This window comes from Schistocerca cancellata, chromosome 1, assembly GCF_023864275.1.
Source record: "Schistocerca cancellata isolate TAMUIC-IGC-003103 chromosome 1, iqSchCanc2.1, whole genome shotgun sequence".
Lineage (NCBI taxonomy): Eukaryota > Metazoa > Arthropoda > Insecta > Orthoptera > Acrididae > Schistocerca > Schistocerca cancellata.
The window spans coordinates 546,057,329-546,072,115 of NC_064626.1; the positions used below are offsets into that span (position 1 = coordinate 546,057,329).

At 44.6% G+C, this 14,787-nt stretch overlaps 1 long non-coding RNA gene across 1 annotated transcript in view; it reads left to right on the top strand.

The window, feature by feature from the left end:
• The first annotated feature begins 4,184 nt into the window (after window positions 1-4,184).
• LOC126179974 (uncharacterized) overlaps window positions 4,185-14,787 on the top strand; it is a 584,069-nt gene continuing 573,466 nt past the window's right edge. Inside the window, exon 1 of the long non-coding RNA XR_007536685.1 lies at window positions 4,185-4,334. This is a non-coding gene — a long non-coding RNA (uncharacterized LOC126179974). The remainder of the gene's footprint in view (window positions 4,335-14,787) is intronic.

The window sequence follows — 14,787 nt, forward strand, 5'->3', positions numbered from 1 at the left end:
TAGGCTTTTGCACGACAGATTTCATCCCATTCCACCTCCGTAATCTGCACTTTACCACTTTTAGCTGCATTTTCGATCTCTATCAAAACACTCCACTCTCTGTCTGTGGTTGTTTCTATACCAATTTGTAAACGCTTCGAACCACTAGCGGTTAAACTGTACATTGAAGTGAACAGTAGTGGTGCATAGGACTGAACTGGTATCTTCTCATCCACTACATCCTCACTTTGTACATGCAATATCACTAGAATACTCTGCAATGGCGCGTATGATGGGGTCCAATACCGACCTGCGTCATACCCCCGGTGCACTTCAGCGACTCAGGGTCTGGCTCGGTGTCTTCAGCCGACAACAACAGCTCATTGTCCTGCTCCTTCAAGCTGACCAGGTGCGCAACAGGATCCCCAGGGTGATGCCGCTACTGCGGGTCCCCACGGGCTGGGACACATCGCTGTTGCAGACCCCCGCAGGCTTGAGGACGTCGCATCCACTGATGAGCAAAGAAGAAAAGCTGTTACTAACGATAATAGCAGCACAAAGACTTCATCTTTCTCACACGACAATAAACACAAACACTAAGCAACGGGCACTTACTCTCCCGCGGCTTCTTCCTGTTCTGCTGCTGCTACTGCGACTGGGTAGCGCTGGACAATCTCATGCTGGCTGCTATTGAGGCTGCAGGCTGCTGGCCCCACCTTATATACCCGATGTGATCGGATGCTGGGTTCCTATTAGCTACTGATAATTTCAGATGCCTCTTGTGGCCTATTGTGAATTAAACCAGTTGCTTAATCCTCCGGATCGCTGGCAAAGAACTCTTGTGAGGTGGAAAACTGACTGTGAATTTCAAAAATGGTAGGCAGCTATAAGAGCCTTTCCATTCTGCATAAAGGAGGCTGTGGACGCAGTCCTCGTCTGTATGCTTACCGGCAACATGGGTGTTAAACTACTCCCGGTCACACACCAACAGCTCTTCGACAGAACACATGCCGCACAGCAGCCAGGGTGGGTTGGTGGAGGGGAAACTGGATGGGGATGAGCAGTTGAAGCTCTTCAACGGTATATATGTCGAATATGTATATGCTTCCACTGCAGCGAATTAGTATCAACAGCCTGCCTCTTCCATTTTGGAAGATTGAATGCTTCATGTGGAATATCTCGGCAGTTTGCGCATATGTATGAGCATGTATTGGTTGCGACGTGCATCTTGGCTCCATCCATCTGCTTTACTGCATTCTGTTGAACTGGTTTCTTCTGTTTCTTTTTCCTACACTCTTCCAGTACCATAGTCTCCCATTCCCCGTGTAGTGAACTGTCGCTACAGTCCTCATTCGAATGCGTACATGTAATGCAGCAATTGAAAGCTGCTTTATCCTGTACATTCATCTCATTGATTGAACACATCGCCGGCCGTTGTGACCGAGCGGTTCTAGGCGCTGCAGTCCGGAACCGCGCTACTGCTACGGTCGCAGTTTCGAATCCTGCCTCGCGCATGGATGTGTGTGTTGTCCTTAGATTAGTTAGGTTTAAGTAGTTCTTAGTCTAGGGGGACTGATGACCTCAGATGTCCCATAGTGCTCAGAGCCATCTGAACCATTTTGACTGAACACATCGGTACGCTTCCACAACGACAGCTCAGCATAGTCTCAACCTCCGTCACCAATTCTAGTCACATGAGCGGAGAAATAAAGAAAGAATTCCCACCAATTTCTGTGGGAGGCGGTGGGGATGGGACGTCGGCACAGTCCTGGATCAAAGAAATTGCCTCCAAAAATCGAAATTCCTGCCAAAATTCGAAATTCTCGCCAATGGAGTAGGTGGGGGAGGAGCAGGGATGGGAGGGGGAGAGGAGGTAATTGAGTGGTCAAATTAATTAATTTGCATATCAATTTGATATCAAAACTGCACCCAAGCCACCCTTATCTTACTACTACTGTACCCACCTTGCTCCGTAAATGATGCCAATACTGTGACGGCTTGCGATCGTCTTTGTCTTCCTGATTCGGTATCTGTCGTATACGATCCTCTTGTGAGCTCTCCGAATTAATTCTCGTACGAGTTTTCCTCCAGTGGCGCGGTAATGACATCTTGAATCTCTGCTGAGAAATGGTGGTCAAACTAGCTGACGACGGTATAGAATTTCGTCCAATAAACTGCGATTCCCATGTAGCACAAGCTTGATTCCATCTTCACAAACCGCAACAGAAGGGAGATAAACGGTCCGCTTGCCTGGAATCACTATTTCCTCGAAATGTCGCCAAGAAACTATTTCAGCAAAGGTTCTAGTTTTCCGTAGATCCGAATCTTCGACTAAGGTGACGCTGAAGTCATCACTTGTCGGATACAGCGAAATTTAGACTCACTTACCTTTGAATATATGTTCAGTCTGAGGCAAATTGAGCTGGGTTGACAAATGTTCGTTGATAAATAACTGGTTGCTCACTAGCTGATTAAACAGATCCTTACAGGCGGACGCAGATTATCAGGAACATTGAGCCAGTAGCAAAAACGTTCCTGAGTGTAGTGATGATTGAAACGACAAAACTAGTTTCCGCTGTAGCCCAGAGTTACAGGCCCTACAGAACTACAGAACTACAGAACTAAAACTAAAAACATGGAACATACGAAACATATAAAATTCACATAGCAAACATGTGCGATCACTTGACACCACGTCCACGCGACGCTATCAGCGTCACTGGCTGGCGCGAATCGTGATTGAGGACCGTGACACGCACTGTAGACGCTGCGGAGTTAGAACGTCATGCATGATGTTTATGACGTCATATATCATGAAGTATGATAGGTAGGTGGTTCATACTCCCACAGCGATTTTTGCCTGACAGTAAGGGACCTGGAACAAGTTTGGTTGAAATCGGCGAAGTGAAGATGTCAACATACCAATAATACAGTATATACATACATAATACATTTTTATAGTATGTACCGATTTGATCATGTTTTATATAATTAACTGTTTGCTTAGCGTGAATCATTTTCGGGATATGCATGTAATATCTAAGCAATACATAAATATTTGCACAAAACTGTAGTTCATTCTAGGTAAGCACAGTAAGTGGTTTCCAGAGAAAAAGGAGAGAGAGAAATAGAGATATAGCTCGGTCGATACAACATTTACCCACAAGAGGCAAAGGTTCTGGGAACGACTGCCAGTCCAGAACACAGTTCTAATCTGCCAAGAAGTTTCAGATCAGCGCACACTTCGCTGTAGTGTGAAAATTCCCTTTGAACCCTTATCTAGTACTTCAGCGGTTGATTCTTCACTTGTAAAAAGCTTATTTTCTTTTTTGTAGTGTAGTTGACTATCATACTCGTCAGGCTACATATTCAGTTTGTGTGAAAACAATTGCTTGCGATTCCACTGCTAATTGAAACTGGACACTCGCTCCAACTCTTCAATTGCATTGTTAAGCTAAAGTGTGAATTGTGTTTTGTACTAGGGACCTAGAAACGACGGAGAGGCATCGTCCCGCCGTAGCCCTCAGTGGTTCACAATCCCACAGCAGTCCACCCACCCCACCGCCGACCCACACCGAACCGAGGGTTATTGTGCAGTTCGAATCCCAGTTGAAACCCCCCTCCCCCCCCCCCCCCCCCCCCACACCAGGAACGTCTCATACCAGTCGAGTGTACCCCGAATGTTTGCGTGATTGAGTAATTATGGCGTACGCGTACGTGGAGACAAGTGTTTGTGCAGCAATCGCCGACATAGTGTAACTGAGGCGGAATAAGGGGAACCAGCCCACATTCGCCAAGGCAGATGGAAAACCGCCTTAAAAAGAATCCACAGACTGGCCGACACACCGGACGTCGACACTAATCTGCCGGGGACCGGCACGCCTCCCCGCTAGGGAGGCAGCGCGTTAGACCGCGCGGCTAGCCGGGCGCGCTCTACTCTGAAGTACTTAAACCTCGAGGATGAGTGAGAAAAATGTTGGCTGCGTGGACAGTAAGAGCAGCTAATCAGAGTTCTGCTCCTGTAGCCAAGGACAGTTCAGCATCTACTATCTGCTCGTCGAAATTGAAGGCCGGTTTTGACAGCCAGCTGACCAGTCAGTATCTGCGAAGCAGCCCGGCCTGCGAGCCTGCGCAGTCGAGATGCGCAGTAGCAGCGGGGGCCCGCGCCTTCTGAATGGAGACAGTTTGACGCGTCAGTGTGCTGGCTACGTTTGTGCCGTGAGGTTGTGTGCTGAGCAGAGCAGCGCCGCCGTCTGTGACGCCCAGGCACGCCTACACGTACTCACGCCTTGCCCTCTACTGCTGCTCCGCGCGCGCTGTCCTAGCACCGACACTGACAAGAACAGCTGCTGCCGGTGAGTAACACAATGAAGTGCTTATGATTTCTATCCGAGGAACTACAAATACGCACGCTGCACATTGACTAACACGGGAGTGTGTGTGTGTTTGTTTGTGTTTATGTTTGTGTGTGTGTGTGTGTGTGTGTGTGTGGGTGTGTATGTATGTATGTATGTGTTCCCTTTATGCCTCCTCTACGTCCAGATCTGACAATACGATGACAGTGGCTTTTTTAAAGTATTTATTTCCCTAATCACAGGGAAATAATAGAGTGATCCAAAGTACAGAGTATGATGGTTCTTCTGTTATATTCATCTGCGTTTGGAGACTAATTCCACATTTGTTTCATGCTTGTAATTCTGTGGCATCATCAAAACAAACAAAAGTATGTCCTTGATGACAGCGCCGTCGTCACAGCCAAAACGTAAACATCGTTTGACAAGCGTTGGATAGAAATCTAAGTGGTTATTTTCTACGTATCTATAACAGCCATTGCATCAAATGTCTCTGAAACACTGATCCTATGTTCGCAGCTAACACTGATTCTCGCAGTTTCAGAACAAAAATCCTTTGTGTCCCTGTGAACGGTGTGGAATATTAACCTTGTAAATTAAAGTTTGCAGCGATCAGTTGTCCTTCTTAAATTTTAATGTGCAAATCTAGATTTCGGCTAGAAGCTAGGCATTCTCAATGCACTATTATTTTCGCTCAATGCATGTAATTCCCTGTTGGTAGGCATTAATCCACAGTTCATTGAGTATTTAATAGTGCATTGAGAATGGCTAGCTTCTAGCGAAAATATAGATCTGCACAATAAAATTTAAAAAGGACGACTGATCGCTGCAGTCTATAATTTACAAGTCAGTATAACAGTCGCTGAGAGCAACATCTAACGTGATGAATATTAACCTGTTAACGGTTAGTAAAATTACTACTGTATTCATGATAGAAGATTTTATTAAATACTAAATGATGTATTCCGTTGGTTTACGTTTGAAGACAGCGTTTCCATAGATCGTCACATACATTTCGAAGCACAACGTCTTTGCTAGTGCTTGTGCTTACTACTGAAGGAACTTCATTTTGATGTCATGGCTACTGACATTCGTGTCAGGTAATGATATGCTGGTTGTTGCTATTAGCTTTTTTCTCTCTTGTCTACTGTTTATATACACTGCGGATATGTTATTTGTACACAATGTGAAAGTCCTACACGTTAGGTAAAAAGCTTAAGGCTCGCTAATTATCAGAGAACGAAATAATTTCACAATACTACGCATGTATAAAGTGACCACTAACATGGTATCAAAACCATACACAAACACAGCCCGTTCATATTCATTGTAAGTACGTGCGCGAAGTCTAGATCACACAAAACCACACCTGAAGTACTTGTATACATCAGTCATGCACGAGATTTGTTCTTGTTTCTCTTCTGGTGACAGAAGTCACCTATTCGAATCTACTGTGAACGTTCCTCCTATGTACGTTCCTCCCACTGAGATGGTTTTTTTCTTATAGTCATTGCCATCGCTAGTTTTATTTTTTAATCAGACAGCGCTAGCATGAAGAGAAGCTGCAAAAGGGCATCCCTTTAGCACTCTTCTCACCTTCCGTCTGAGTCACCGAATAGCATGTCTGCTTATTAGCTTAGAAACAACGCAAAACTTCGCTAATATAAACATAACAGACTCACTTATAATGTCTCGTTACTCGAAAACCTCTGGTCCAATCCAGCCTGGTAGTAAGGAATACCCCTTTCCATGAAGAGATGTGTACAGTCTCTCTTTATACGTTCAAAACAAAACATACCGTCTCACCGTAAACGCTTAACTCACGCTGTTATTGTCGTTATGGGGTCTTCAATCTGGAGACTGGTGTGACGCAGCTCTCCAGCTAATCTATCCTCTACAAGCCCTTCATCTCCGAAAAACTTTTGCAACCAGCTTACCGTATTGAAGCATTTGTCTCCTTCTACAATATATCTAACCGCCACGTTTCCTCCCTACTGACAATTCATTGATGTCCCAACACGCGTCGTATCAATCGATCCCGTCTTTTAGTCTGCTTTTTTTGCAGCTTCGATTCAGTACATCTGCAATAAATACGCGATCCACCCATCTGATCTTCAGCAGTCTTCTGTAGAGCCACATATCAAAATCTTCTATTCTCTTCTTATATGAACTGCTTGCCATCTATGTTGAACACCCATACAAGGCTACATTCGAAACAAATATCTTCAGAAAAAAAATTCTAGCACCTAAACTGATATCAGATGTTAACAAATTCCTGTTCTTTAGAAATGCTTTACTTGCTATTGCCAGTGTGCATTTCGTATCCTCTCTACTTCGGCTACAATCAGTTATTTTGCTGTCCAAATAGCAGAACCCATCTACTACTTATGGTGTATCGTTTCCTAAACTAATTTCCACAGTATCGCCTGATTTAATTCGACAACATTCCATTATCCTTATTTTTCTTTTGCTAATTTTCATCTTACATCCTCCTTTCAAGATGCTGTCGCTTCCGTTCAACTGCTCATCCAAGTCCTTTGCTGACTCTGACAGAATTACGGTATCATCGGCGAGCCTTTAAGTTCTTAATTCTTCTCCATGAACTTTAATTCCCTTTCCAGATCTGTCCTTGGTTTTCTTCATTGCTTTTCCAATGCACGGATTGAATAGCATTGGGGATAGGCAATGATCCTGTCTTACTCCCCCCTCAACTGTGACTTCCCTTTCACGTTCTTCGACTGACAGTCTTAGTAAGATAAATGAAGGAATCGGCAGAACTTCGTCCCCTGCGCAGGCGCCAGTTAGATCAGAGTCGGGTTCTTCACCTCCCTGTCACGAGCTAGCGTATTTCCTGCTAAGCGACGTTACTCGCGTTGCGGTCCCACTCCCACCGCGGCGGCCTTGGGGCCTACCCATACGGAGACGTACGCCCACTGCTACGTCAGAGGCGGTCCAGCGGACGCGCTCGTGTGACGACGGCAGCGTTTCCGGCGTCTCCAGCGTCCGCGTGGCCTTCCAGCGCCGCAGCTACTGGAGCTGGAAGCTAGGGTCCTTGAGCATTCCTGCTGCCGTCGCAGCTTCCCGTACGCTAACCCAGGCGGCGAGCGTATTGTACCACGGCTACGGCACGCGGCCTTGGGACGTGACTCACTTCTCTGCTCCGTAGTGGGATGGCGTCTTCTTTTTCTCTCTCTCCGCAATGTGATGCAATTCGTCGACTGCAGCTGCGCATTCCGCCTTCTTCGCGTCACCCCTTGATCCTCGGTTTTTAACGAATGTCTCGGATTAGCTGCCGATGCATTCGCAGTCTAATTACGCTGTACGGCTCCACCTCTTCACCGCAGTATCAGCCTATTCATCACACGAAGACAGGATGTGGAAAACGTTCTAAGTGAAATTCTTTCACAAAACTCATTTTTAGTGCTATTGTGTTTTAGGTAATGTGTTTCATGACATTCTAACAAGGGTACTATACGGACTTCCCCTACCGAATTGATTCATGTTGACAGTATGTGTAAGTCACCGCAGTATCAGCCTATTCATCACACGAAGACAGGATGTGGAAAACGTTCTAAGTGAAATTTTTTCACAAAACGCATTTTTAGTGCTATTGTGTTTTAGGTAATGTGCTTCATGACATTCTAACAAGGGTACTGTACGGACTTCCCGTACCGAATTGATTCATGTTGACAGTATGTGTAGGGTACAACTAGGGTTTCAACACATGTAACCGAGAAGACGCAACTTTCAACCGTTTTCGAGAAAATAGAATTTGAACATATTCTTACTTATAAGCTTCTATTCTTACTTATAAGTCTGCAGCCGAGCGAGTAAGCACTTAGCTGCGTTAGCGCGAGGTCTCTGGATCGAATCTCGCTGCTGGTAACTTTTTTCATTACCACATAATTCCAACAACAGATTTATTTTGACTTTGTAAGTATAAACATTTAATTTTAAAAAATTGTTTATAATCTGTATCCTTAAAAAGGAGAAAAACAATTTCTTCTTAAGGAGATTCGAAATAAAAAAGGATACACGAGAACTTCCGATCAAATCAGTACATTCATTTTATTTATGTTACTATACCTCCATTCACGACAAGTATAACCTGTAACCTACGAAGCACTGTACGAGTCAGCATGATACTAATAGCACAAAATGGAAAATATTAATTATTGCGACATACAGTACATGTAATGAACTCCGAATTTTTACATGTGCATGATTTTTTTTTTCTATTGCAACAAACCTGGTTTATATTAGTAACTGGTTGTTGGTCATCATCTCATATCGCGGCATACCAGGCGGATGGAAGCTCTGGTACAGACAACTGACGGTGAAGGATTCACTGAATTTGTATGCAGTATTCTCTAGAAGCTATCTCTCTCTTCTTTCCGCTGACGTACACGTATTTTTGTCGTCGTTTTGTAAGGTATTCGACATGCCTGTAAAAATAAACGTCGCGGGGCTGCACAGCGGAGACATTCTGGAGGAACTACTTTTAACACTGCATTTGCCAGTACATCTTTCTGAAAAGTTTAAGTAGGAATGATAAACAAAAGCAGTACCGGACGAGATTCGAGGCACAGACCTCTCGCTTATGAATCTAAGCCCTTACTCGCTCGGCTGTCGACTCTTTAAATCCTACCGACTATACTACCTATACCGTATAAGCAAGCTGACACAACGACTCTGCCGAACTCAGAGAGTTGTGCAGACAGCAAATTGCCGCACCGCAGTGCTAACTGAAATGTCGGATTGTTCCGATTACTTCCGAGAAGGATCGAGCAGAGCCGAGTGACAGGCCAGGCTTTAGCTGTCCCGCGGGCCGCAGACACTGCACGCGCTATGTTAGGCACTCTGTGGCCGGCCCTGCCGTAAGTCATCTGGAAAGCCAGCCGCGTTTATACACTATGTGAACAAAAGTACCCGGACACCTGGCTGAAAATGACTTACAAGTTCATGGCACCCTCCATCACTAACGCTGGAATTCGATATGGTGTTGGTCCAGCGTTACCTTTGATGACAGCTTCCACTCTCGCAGGCATACGTTCAATCAGGTGCTGGAAGGTTTCTTGGGTAATGACAGCCCATTCTTCACTGATTGCTGCACTGAGGAGAGGTATCGATATCGGTCGGTGAGGCAAGAAGTCGGCGCTCCAAAACTTCCCAAAGGTGTTCTGTAGGATTCAAGTCTGGACCCTGTGCAGGTCAGACCATTACAGGGATGTTATTGTCGTGTAACCACCCCGCAACAGGCCGTGCATTATGAACAGGTGCTTGATCGTGTTGAAAGATGCAATCGCCATCCCCGGATTGCTCTTGAACAGTGGGAAGCAAAAAGGTGCGTAAAACATCACTGTAGGCTTGTGCTGAGATAGTGCCACGCAAAGCAACAAGGGGTGCAAGCCCCCTCCATGAAAAACACGACGACACCACAACACCACCGCCTCCGAATTTTACTGTTGGCACTACACACGCTTGCAGATGACGTTCACGGGGCATTGGCCATACCCACGCCCTGCCATCGGATCGCCACATTGTGTACCGTGATTCCTCACTCCACACAACGCTTTTCCACTGTCCAATCGTCCAATGGTTACGCTCCTTACACCAAGCGAGGCGTCGTTTGGCATTTACTGGCGTGATGTGTGGCTTATGAGCAGCCGCTTGACTATGAAATCCAAGTTTTCTCACCTCCCACTTAACTGTCATAGTACTTACAGTGGATCCCGACGCAGTTTGAAATTCCTGTGTCATAGTCTGGATAGATACTGCTTATTACGCATTACGACCGTCTTCAACAGTCGGCGGTCACTGTCAGTCAACAGACGAGGTCGACCTCTACGCTTTTGTGCTGTACATGCCCCTTCACGATTGCATTTCACTGTCACATCGGGAACAGTGGACCTACGGATGTTTAGAAATGTGGAAATCGCGCGTACAGATGTATGACACATGTGACACCCAATCACTTGAACACGTTTTAAGTCCCTGAGTTGCGCGGAGCGCCCCATTCTGCTCTCTCACGGTGTCTAATGACTTCTGAGGTTGCTGATATGGAATACCTGACGGTAGGTGGCAGCATAATGCACCTAATATGAAAAATGTATGTTTTGTGGGTGTCCGGATACTTTTGATCGCATAGCGTAAGTTGCAAATGAGAAAGACCTGTTGACGATATTGCCATTTCTTCCTCAATAGTACAGGGAGCTTCGCGGTAAATTTTGCAACATATGACCTCAAAATGGAGTTCTGGGAGAAACAGAAGTCAATACCGGCAAATTTTTCTCGAATTGAATAGTCATATTTTCCGTAAAAGATTTTAACCAAATGTAAAATGGAATAGTTGGCCACAGTTGTCTAGTTAAAATATTACATATGAACTTCTGTACTTGTATTATCATAAATAAAACGTAATTCCTCTGTTAATAGTTCCTGAAACAAAAATTTTCGTACGAACTTCCCCCGGCTGATCTGATTCGTATTAACAGGATGCGTAGGGCACTACGAGGTCGTCAACTTGTGTGAATAGGAAGACGCAACTCTCAACCGTTTTCAAGGTAATCGAGTCTGAAAATTTCAGGCGTGTTTGTATAATTTGTATGATCGCTAATAGGTAAGATGTCCTCAGCCGACCGAGTAAGCCCTTAGTTTCACAAGCGCGAGGTTGCTTGATCGTATCTCACAGCTGGTACTGCCTTCTTTTGTGAGTTAACTGCACCAGTAGTCTGTGCTGTTCTTAGATTTGCGTGGTACGGCCAAAAATTGGGTACGACCGAGAACCGTTTATGAATGTAAACGACGATTGCTTTGCAGCAGACCCATTGGGATGAAAAAAAAAAATTGAACGCAAAAATTCGTCGTTCCTTACATCTGCTATATATCGGGATGATTACTGTTTTCCATGTTTCTGCAATTTCTGTCATTTTGATTCGTGCAGTGCTGCATATGTTACGCATTATACTTCTCACAAATGTTGACACAGTAATATAAATAAAATGACTACATTGATTTTAATGAAAGTTCTCGTGTATCCTTTTTTTTCTTTCATTTTCAACCTCCTTAGGAAAAAACTTTTTCTGCTTTTCTCATGTTCAGGATTAGGAAAATAGTAAATGAATGATTGGATATTGGTACTTTCACCATCGTAATAAATCTGTTGTTATAATTAAGTGCAAATGAAAAATCAGCTCCCGGCAGCGAGATTCGATCCAGAGGCCTCGCGTATATGAAACTAACCGCGTACTCGCTCATCTTCGGGTTCCGTGGACAGCAGTACGCCTACAAAGCTTACGGCATAAGCACGCCTGTGATTTTTAAACTCGATCTCCTTGGAAATGGTTGAAAGTTGCGTCTTCCTATTCACACATGTTAAAGTCCTAGCCATGTTCTACAAACCCTGTCAACATGAACCAAATCGGTGAGGGGAAATTTGTACCGTCCCCATATTAGAATCAGTCGGTTTCCTCTTTCAGTACTTGGAAAGTTCTAAATAAATTGTTTTCTCATTTGTTCTTAATAAATTATTTTTCTCATTTGTCGCATCCTTCTTTGCAGTGATGGGTTGGGCAACACGATGACTATACCTTTTCAGTTTTTTGGATGCAAATACGTTTTTTACAAAGAGAGAAGTTGTTTTCTGAGTCTCCTGACAGATGTGCTATTTCACACTTAGAAACTTTTCTAATTCTACTCTTCCTATGGTGTCGTATACTGAAGAATCTGCAACACAAATCAAGCTGTGTGGTGTCTGCTACATCTTTGCAGTACCCTCGTTGCTATAAATTGACATAACATCACAAAAGCCGGCCAGTGTGGCCACGCGGTTAAAGGCGCTTCAGTCTGGAACCGCGCGACCGCTACGGTCGCAGGTTCGAATCCTGCCTCGGGCATGGATGTGTGTGATGTCCTTAGGTTAGTTAGGTTTAAGTAGTTCTAAGTTCCAGGGGACAGATGACCTCAGATGTTAAGTCCCATAGTGCTCAGAGCCATTTGAACCATTTGAACATCACAAAAATATCGGTAGCCTGAGCAAATCTACAGAAAATGACATGAAAATGCTTACGTGCATGCCACAGTAGAGCTGCAGAAAACAATCGCATGCAAATCAGCAGAATTACAGTACTCTTGCGTCACAAGCGCATTACGGACATCATCTTAGCTAAGACAGCAGTTCGCGTAGTGAGGTAGAGAGAAAGTAGAAATAATCAAATTGGTAGAATGGCAACGAGGAATCGTAACTGAAGAACTGCAACGGGAGACCACTGGTAAACTGAAGGCAGCAGTAGCTAGACGGATAGATGTCCGTCAGGGACAACAATTTCGAATCACAGATTCGGCAGGCAAAACTTTCAACAAACGACAGTCAAAATCTACGGCACCTGTTAAGCCGTGACCTCTCGTCGAGGCTCCAGCCACTGGATGGATATTATTCCATACTGTGCGCAGATGGTTTTACGGCCATGTTGCGTACTACTCCAATATCACTTGCAAATGTCATGACAATATGTGCGCTGGACTGCAGGTCCTCTTTAAGAATAGTCGGCATTTTGCTTTTAAAATAATTGTAGATTTTTTTTATTTCGCATGAAGGCAGAGGCCGCTACATTCCATCAAAATCTCTGAAAGGAACGCTTTAAATACTGGCGCTACATGAACGTGGAATAGTGTATCTTTATATGGCAGCACATGTAAGTGCCACTACGTATATCTACAGAGATCACATCTGAATGTTTATGAATATCTTTCAATATGAGCATTAGGTAATGGTTTCTTTCAACATCTGAAGTCCGCAGCTCGTGGTCTCGCGGTCGCATTTTCGCTTCCCGAGCACGGGGTCCCGTGTCCGATTTCGGAAGGGGTCAGGGATTTTCACCTACCTCGAGATGACCGGATGTTTGTATTGTCCTCATCATTTCATCATCATTCATGCAAGTGGCAAGATTGGACAGAGACAAGGTTGGGAATTTGTATGGGCGCTGATAACCGCGCAGTTGAGCGCCCCACAATTCAATCATCATCATCATCAACAACAACAACAACATCTGACTAAAATGGTGTGATCTCATGACTGACTGTCAACAACAGCGAATAATTCAGCACATGGATTGGTCAGTTCAGTCACCAAATTAGCATACGACGGGCGTTCAGTATGTACTGCTACACAATTTTTTTGTAAAAGTAGGTTTGTTTTGTTCACGATTCCAATAACCACATTATTCCCCACTCTTTTGGCTGCAGAACCCAATTCTTCGCTGTAATCACGGGGAGGTACCACTTTACTGACCGACGTCGGAGCCAAAGCCTTGTTGTGGTGTCGATAGTTCCGATGCCACAGCGTAGGTGCACGCTCGTAGGTTGGCACTACGAGAGCCGACGAACGACGCCGACCACAGAACTCTCTAGCCGACGCTGTGGAGCTCAAAAAAATGGTTCAAGTGGCTCTGAGCACTATGGGACTTGACATCTGAGGTCATCAGTCCCCTAGAACTTAAAACTACTTAAACCTAACTAACCTAAGGACATCACACACATCCATGCCCGAGACAGGATTCAAACCTGCGAACGTAGTGGTCGCGCGGTTCCAGACTGTAGCGCCTAGAACCTCTCGGACACACTGGTCGGCCTGTGGAGCTCAACGAGCGCCGCTCTGCTTTCTCCCCAGTTGATCAAGAGCAGACGACCTAGCAACTTAGCTTCTACTTCATAGACTTTGCCTTTGTTACTTCAATGATAGTTTGTCCAACTACCAGTAACTGCTAGCTTCGATATATGGACAACGGCTTCACATCTACGTGCTCATCTTTACCAATAGTTACGTATATGTCATTGACTAACATTCTCTATTAAATGTGATTTTACTGTACATGCAGTACCGAAATGCTTTACCTCTCCTGCTTCTACTCTCTTCCTTCATTAGGCCTATTTTGCAGAACAAAGGAGCAGACCCACGCGCACCTTCCAGGCGGTATACAAAACTTGCTGCGTCATCATCATCCACGTACTGCTTCCGGTAGAGCCCATCCTACAATGGACCAAACAGATGGAAATTGGAAGGAAATACGGGCTGTAGGGTGGATGAGGAAGAGCGGTCCAATGAAGTTTTGTGAGCTCGTCTTGGGTGCACAGATTTGTGAGAGCTCCTATGTTTGTCATGGTACTTTTGTGTCAACGTCGTTTCTTCAGTTTCCTGAGAGCATTACAATACACTTGATAGTTGATCGTGTAATGATGTTACATTAATTTGTTCTGAAAGCGGTGCTGATATTCAAGACCATAAAAGTGGGTTAAAAGCTATGAGCTATCTGAGGAAGTTAACCTTGCATTACTGCGCAACTGTTTCACCAGGTATCCAGTCTAGCTTACCAAATTCCCGACCAGACTAACATTAATTACAATCTTTTAGTACTCATCTTATGATAACCGGTGATATATATACATTCCTGGAAATTGA